General features: G+C 45.2%; 1 pseudogene; it reads right to left on the reverse strand.

The window, feature by feature from the left end:
• The window catches only part of LOC127214754 (sodium- and chloride-dependent transporter XTRP3-like), a 542,154-nt pseudogene extending 536,196 nt beyond the window's left edge, over positions 1-5,958 (reverse strand).
• Between the last annotated feature and the right edge of the window lie 1,405 nt (positions 5,959-7,363).

Below are 7,363 nucleotides of genomic sequence, written 5' to 3' on the forward strand. Positions count from 1 at the left end.
TCCATGATACATAAAAATAACTAGAAGAGTAAAAAAATGTATATATAATTCATGTATGAGGAGAAGGAAATGTTAGTGGCATTGGTCTAGCTGCTATGTGTTTCATACTTGTATCAAAGCATCAGGCCCTTCATAAGCATGCACGGATATTATGTTAATAAATAAAATTTAAAAACAATGTATCATGGGCATAAAACTGTAAGGGATTTTGCCTAGATTCATAGACAAAAACAAAACGAAACAAAACTTTTCACAAGGTTGGTTTTGTTTTATCAATCTTCTTTTAGGTTGGATCCACCTCTGAGAAACCCAGCTAGTGACCCATATCTTGATATGCTTGAATTAATCTCAGTCTTCCATTTCTTCCTTGGCATGGCACCATACTTCATGAACTTCTAAGACTGTCAGAAGGACACTGAGAAAGTGGGATATATGTTTACCATGGCTTCTTACACATTTAGGGGGTTAGTGAATTTACCCAAATATCTAATATGTCAAACCAGGTGAGATGCAAATGGATAAGAGTCTTTTTGCCAGTGATGTGAAAGAAATTCAGGGGCATGGTGGAGGTCTGATCCCGGTCCATAACACTGGGCACTTAGAAGACATTTGGGGAAAGCTCTGGACTTCCCCCCCTACCCCGCCAGTGGTCCGTGTTTCTTATGGGCTTTCTAGAGTCCTCACAAAGTGGCTTCCTTCTTTTTCTTGTGGGAAGGATGGCTGGACATGTGATCTAGCTTTAGCTTAACCTATCAGGAGAAATAACACTGACCAGTAAGTAAAACTTCAGAGGAGAATAATGTCCAGACTCTACTTATTTTCACAACTATAAGAGGCCTGGAGAGGAAAGGACTGCTTTAATATTCAAGGGTACAGACATCGCCCTTAGATCTTTTGGATCATGCTTGGTCTAGGTTGGGACAGAGAAGATGCTGCAAGGTCTGAGCTCAGCTGAGAAAGAACACCCTGATTCTTCTGCTCAGCTGTGAGGCAAAGTGCTGTGGGGCTAAGACGACTATGTGGGGCTGGCCACTATGGGGACTTAGAAAACAATGTGAAATGTCACGCCAGGCACAACATTGGTGTTGTCATGCAATATCTGGGTTAGGGTTAGGGTTAGGGTTAGGGTTAGGGTTAGGGTTAGGGTTAGGGTTAGGGTTAGGGTTTGGGTTAGGGTTAGGGTTAGGGTTAGGGTTAGGGTCTCAATGACATATGTTGTTCTAAGTTTGATGCCTCATGAAAGAACAAAAGCAAACAAACATGTCAGTACTGGAGAAGGCAGGCAGGTGATCAGAAGAGTGAGATCTAGGGGTCTCATGGGATTCTCAGAAGAAGACAAATTGTAAATGACTAAGTCACAAAAGATGTGAAGAGAACATTCATGCTGCATTTCACCAATAGGATGGGAAGAGCTTGGAGTAAATCTGGTCTATGTCCTGAGTGTGCAGTCCCTGGCTGTGATTTTGTGAAGAATACTTTGCCTATCTAAGCCTTTTGGGAGTGACCTCATGTATCTACTCTGAGGGGCTGTTACAAGAATAAGACACCGTGATCAACTATGGATTTGCTTTGCTGAATAGCTGAGTATGGAGCATTCACCCCAGCTTGAAACAGGTATGGGTGATGGAAATACAGCAGATACTCCAGCCCTAGGATGAATGGAAACCTGGGCATTTCAACAGAAAGAACGAGCTTAGGCAAATAAAAGGCCTTTGCTGGGTATTTTGGCATATCTGTGGCCTAAAATCCCAACACTCAGAAGGCTGAGTCAGGAGGATCACTGAGTTTGAGGCCAACTTGGGCCGTTCAGCCAGTTTCATGCCAGCCTGAAGTACATAAGGAGACACTTTAAAAATAAAAGCCAAAATAAGAACTAAAACCCCATACCACACAACAGAACAAAACAAAACAAAACAAAACAAAACAAAAAACCAAGGGAGAACCCAACAGTTCTGGGTAGTATTGATTTCCTGAAAGCACTTTGAAATGGGACCCCAAATCCAACTACACAATAAAGTCCCCAGAGGCTGGCTAGTCTGATGTTGAGGTTCCCTCCACAGAATAATAGCTCTGGCATTTGAGGTGGAAGGACTGAATAGCAGGGTGTTTGAATATCTCCATGAAATGACCTGGTACAGGTGAGTGTGAGAACTGGCTGGGGCCTGTCATTTCAGATTCAGTGCTACAACTTTAATCACTTCTGACACCCTCCACTGTCAGCTAGTACAGGGACATGCCAATAACACCATCCATGCCTTCTGACCCACTGAGCCTCTGCTCTGGACAGCAAGAGACAGCTCCTAGCATGGACCAGATTCAGTCCCATGACACTCCCTAGCACACCTTGCTGGTTGACTCAGTGCCCCTCAGGATGCACAGATACACCATCAGCCAGGCCAGGATGAGGCACAGTGCTGGCTCCCACTGCACTCCTCCATTCTCCTGGATGGATGGTGAGATGTTGAGTGTTTTCCTGCACCAGAAGTACTGCATTGACGAAGCCTTTTCATACTCCTCGTAGTAGCCTGTGCGGTTACCATTCAGTGGGCAGACAGACCACGGCAGGGGATCCTTTGGAATGAAGTGAGAATCAACAGAGAGTCAAGGGAAAGGCCAAGGGCTTGGTGGGATGATAGGAAGCATCTTTGACAGGAGGCTTCACACCTTGTCCTGAAAATATGGGCTAGCCTGGCTTGCACGAAACAACAGAGTACAGTGGATCAGAGGCTTCCTGGCCTAGTCTTTCCAGATCCTTGTAGCTACCCTGTTCAAAACCAGTTGTAGGGCTGGAGAGATGGCTCACTAGTTAAGGGTACTGGCTGTTTTTCCCCCAGGTTAGAGTCCCAGTAACCATAGGATGGCTCCCCTTCTGTAACTCTAGTCCCAGGGAATTTGACACGCTCTCCTGGCCTCTGCAGGCACCAGGCATGCATGTTGTACATAGACATTCAGGTGAAACACCCATATACATAAAATAAATAAGATAAACTTTAAAAACAATTTTAAAAAAAGCTGTGAACGTACTTGAGTTAGAATCTTGAACAGTGAGCCCATTTGGATGGACAGGCCACAGGAGGGAGACACTGTGGTATCTGATGGAACCAGCAGCAGGTCCCAGCTAAGAAACAGAAGCCCTCTAAGCTCAGTTGCCTAGCCGATATTCTCTGGGCCCTCTGCTGAGGCCACTCTAACTCACACTGTTTCACATATTTGGCTGCAAATCTGAGGATACCTCTGGGGTCCTTTGCTTGAGATGAGCTTGACTTCAGGTTTTTTTTTTTTTGTTTGTTTGTTTTTGTTTTTATTTTTTGTTTTTTAATATTCCTGCCAATGAACATGCTACATGAAGAAGCTCTAGGGCATGGAACAACTGAGAGATTTTCAGTTTTCTTCTCCCTTCATCTGCATCAGAAGGTAAAGATAGGGTCCTTACATTTGCTTGGCTAAAGGTACCCGCTAAGAAGGACCGACACCCTCCCATAAAGTAGAGTCCTGTAGAGTCACTTGTAGCTCGTGGGATTGAACAAAAGCTCTTATGTCGTGTATATGGCCATGCCAGTGTCGATTTATATGTTCCGGGGACCTGCATGGCCCATAGACGTCCAAGTGAAGGTCTGCTGTGTCATTATCCTATGACCTTGGAAGAGGATTTACAGCAGAGGTAAGGGGGGGGAATTTTTGTGAAGTATGGAATGCATGGATATTAGAGTGGTAATTCCTGGGTCCTTCTCTTCTTTTTCCATCTGGAAAGAGGCTGATATGGAGGCAGTGGGATTAGAGTCTCTGAGAGTAAAAAGGATGAAGATGGGGGGTGGGGGTGGGATAGAATATGACTGGTGGAGAGGAACATTCCAGCGCTCAGTGTGGAATTGTGGCATTTATTTATTTTCCACAAAGCCTAGACCCTTCCAGAATATCAGTAACAAGAATTTAGATAATGCACTGTTTAAAATGCTTGTCATTGAAAATATTCCTGTAGATATTCCAATGAGTGCTGTGGACCTGCTCCTCAGAAATGAGTGTGCACATGTGTGTACACACATGCAAACACACACGCATGCGCACGCACACACACACAGTGCATAGTTTGGCTTACATTTGGACAAGTAGTGGATCCAGATTCTGTCATCCCTGCTTGGCTTGTGGCTCCCCATCACGCCTCCCCCCTCACTGAGAGGGTTCCCACAGGCTGGCGTTCTCATCCTCTACCAGCTCCCTACTTGGTGAGTGGCCCTGCATTTTCTACCCTTTTTGCTTTTGCTCTGGCCAGAGGTTGGCTTACCTGGAAGGAGTGGAAGAGATACCAGAAGCCCCAGGCATTGATGACGTTGTAGTACATTGAGAGGAAGGAGGAGGCCACCACACTAGCAACACCTGTGAGCAAAGCAGAGGGCCATGCTGAAGATCAGATGTGTGTAATTTAACCAGTGGGACTTGAATGACACAACTATGGTGACATCCCCAAACAAGAACACTCTTCCTTTAGGCTTTCATTAGACCTGATACCACACCTATGACATCTTCTTGGGAATTACTACCCCTCAACTCTGATCATCTGAGATGGTAGATCAGTATTGGTTTTTTGACATCTAAGTGTCATGTCCTGGGCTCAGTATTTTGTGTGCAGTTAGTTCACACAAAAGCATTATCCTCCTTCCAAAGAGCAAACTAAAACTCAGAGCTTTCCCAAAACTACCCAGCAGAGCTATGGAGAAGGGCCAACTACATGCCTGATGTGAACTTGCTCCTTTTGGAGGTCGAGTTCCTGGAGCCAGCCCCATCCATGTGGCAGGAGTGTGACAGACAGACAACACTTACCCCCAGCCTGGTCTGATCTATGAGGTCCCACAGTGGGTATCACTGTGAGAAGTGAGAGTTTGCCATTAGGTTGCTCTAAAGTGAGTTTACTTGGGAGTGTTGTCAACCTTTGTCAACCCACACATAACCAGAAGAGTTGTAAGTTGTTGACTTTGCATGTGGCAGACTATACAGGTATCAATAGCATTACAGAGCAACTCCTCCCACTCCACTGGGAACTCAGGCCAGTAAGTGCATGTCAGTGCCCAAGGGGCCAGGCAGCCTCCCCCTGTTTTCCAATATACAGCATACATTGCTGCCTCAGCACACTCTGATGGCCTTCATAGCTCTTCATCATGAGGAGGCAGTTTGAAGATGATGAGTTCTAATACCCCCGGACATATTTCTTCCAAAGATGCAGGAGGTCACATCAGGTGGACCCTTCCTCATTCCTAAACAATGGCTCAGGCTTCCTGTCTGCTTCCCTTTCTTGGACATGAAAAGTACACAGAACATGTATGAACTCTGATGGCTCTAGATCCTGGTCTTTTACAAACTAGGAGAATCACATCCTGGAGGTGCCAGGGGACAGTGACTGAAGGTCACTCTGGAAGGGTGCAGTAGGCCACACCTGGTATGTTCACATAGATGCTTGGCTTGTGCATCCAGGTATCACTATGATGCCCCAACACCCCTAAGTGGTGTGGTGAAGATGAAATGGACCTCACACTCGTGCATGCCATGTTCAGCACCAGGCACACATTAAGCAGGGGGTGGCATTTGTGTACATCCCCAGAGGATAGGTAGCTGGGACGAAATGAATGCTATGTCCAGCCAGTCAGAGAATATCAAGCTGAGGTCCAGAGTGGAGATGCCCTAAGGTGGAAGTTTCATTGGGGGTGGGATGGGGTACCATGTGAGGGGCAGAATCCAGGGCCCTCTCTGCCCGAGCTCCATGGTAGCCCTCTTTGGGAGTTGGTTCATCCAGTCACAGGTCCAGCCCATGCATACTAGTGATGCTCAGAAACCCACAAAATCTCTGTCAGAGGAACTGAGAAGGGTCCCACATACCGACACCACTGAGGTAGGGGCACCTTGCCGCATGCGCTGCCCCACAGCCAGCTCCAGGTACAAGAGCAGCATCCCCTCTACAATGAGCATGACCAGGGGACCAGGAAACTCCCTGTGGGAGGCCAGACCTGAGCATCAGGTCAGTGAGGAGAGATGAGATTCATGTCTCTGCAACTGTGCTTCCGTCACCCTCCTTTCCCCAACCAGCCTCTTCTGGCCACCCTTCTACCCCCCTCCTTCCTCCTTTCACACACCCATCCTTCTACAATTCCTCTCACCATACATCAGCCCACCTATCTCTCTGACCACTTTTTGATTCATTTATTCATCCATCTATCCATCCTTCTTTTCTCCCTTCTGTCCCTCTGTCTGTCTATTGGAATACTAGACCAAGCATCAGAGGTTATAAAATAATCTCTTTCTCTATGTCTCTGTCTCTGTCACTGCCTCTGTCTCTCTGTCTTTGTCTCTGTCTCTCTCTTTTCTCTTTTACACAAAATGTCAAACAGTAACCAAAGTAGGCCTAGTGAGTCCCATGGTCAGCTTGTCTCTGTGACAGGGCCTACTTACTTGACTACTGTTTGAGGTCAGGTGGAAACTCAAGGCCTGGTGTCAAGGGGGGAATGGGAACATTTTCAGCACTGCCCAGCGAACACTTGCATATCACTGTCCCAACGCACAGTTACACAGTTCAGGAGGATAAGCTCAGTAGTCCTTTTGACAAAGACACTAACACAATCGAAAATGTACGTATGGATAAATTAAATATAATTCATACAAGTTGTGTATAAAACTATGAGAATACACCATAGACCGCCATTTACTATCTAGAGCTTAAAACTTAAAGAAGCAATAGGGAAAAACCTTTAAAACTTCAGATTAGGCAAAGATGTTTTAGATGCAATGGAAAAACACCACCTGTGGAAGAAAATGTTGATAAATTTAACTACATTACATTTTCCCCTTGAATAAAACTTAACAGGACAAAAAGAACATTTGCAGACTTGGAGAAAAAAATTATATATATATCATATTCCTGAGAAAGTGTGACATGAGGCATTTATAGTGGAATCTCAAAGCCAACGGACATTCCATAAGTAACATATCTTAGTACACCATGTTGTGTCTCCGAATACATGAGATGGGGTCTGTGATAAAGTCCTGGCACTGGAGGACGCATCATGCAGAGCACACTGCTGACTTTTGACTGAGTCCTTTCGTACTGAAGACAAGCAAAACAAAGGGCAAGAGTGAGGCATGAACTCCATTTTAAAAACAAAGTCACTTCTGTAATTAAAACAATCTACCCTCGAGGCCAAAACCCTCATAATTGAATGAATTTTGACATATCCTTCCCCTAAATGTTATGGAGTAGGGAACAAGTTTCCAAACCATGAGCAGAACAGTATCTGTAAGTGGTAAATAGCCTTATCAAAAGATTCATAAAACCAAATTCATTAAGAAAGTGTACATTTATACAAGGAGATAAGAGAAA

This window comes from Phodopus roborovskii, unplaced genomic scaffold, assembly GCF_943737965.1.
Source record: "Phodopus roborovskii unplaced genomic scaffold, PHOROB, whole genome shotgun sequence".
NCBI lineage: Eukaryota > Metazoa > Chordata > Mammalia > Rodentia > Cricetidae > Phodopus > Phodopus roborovskii.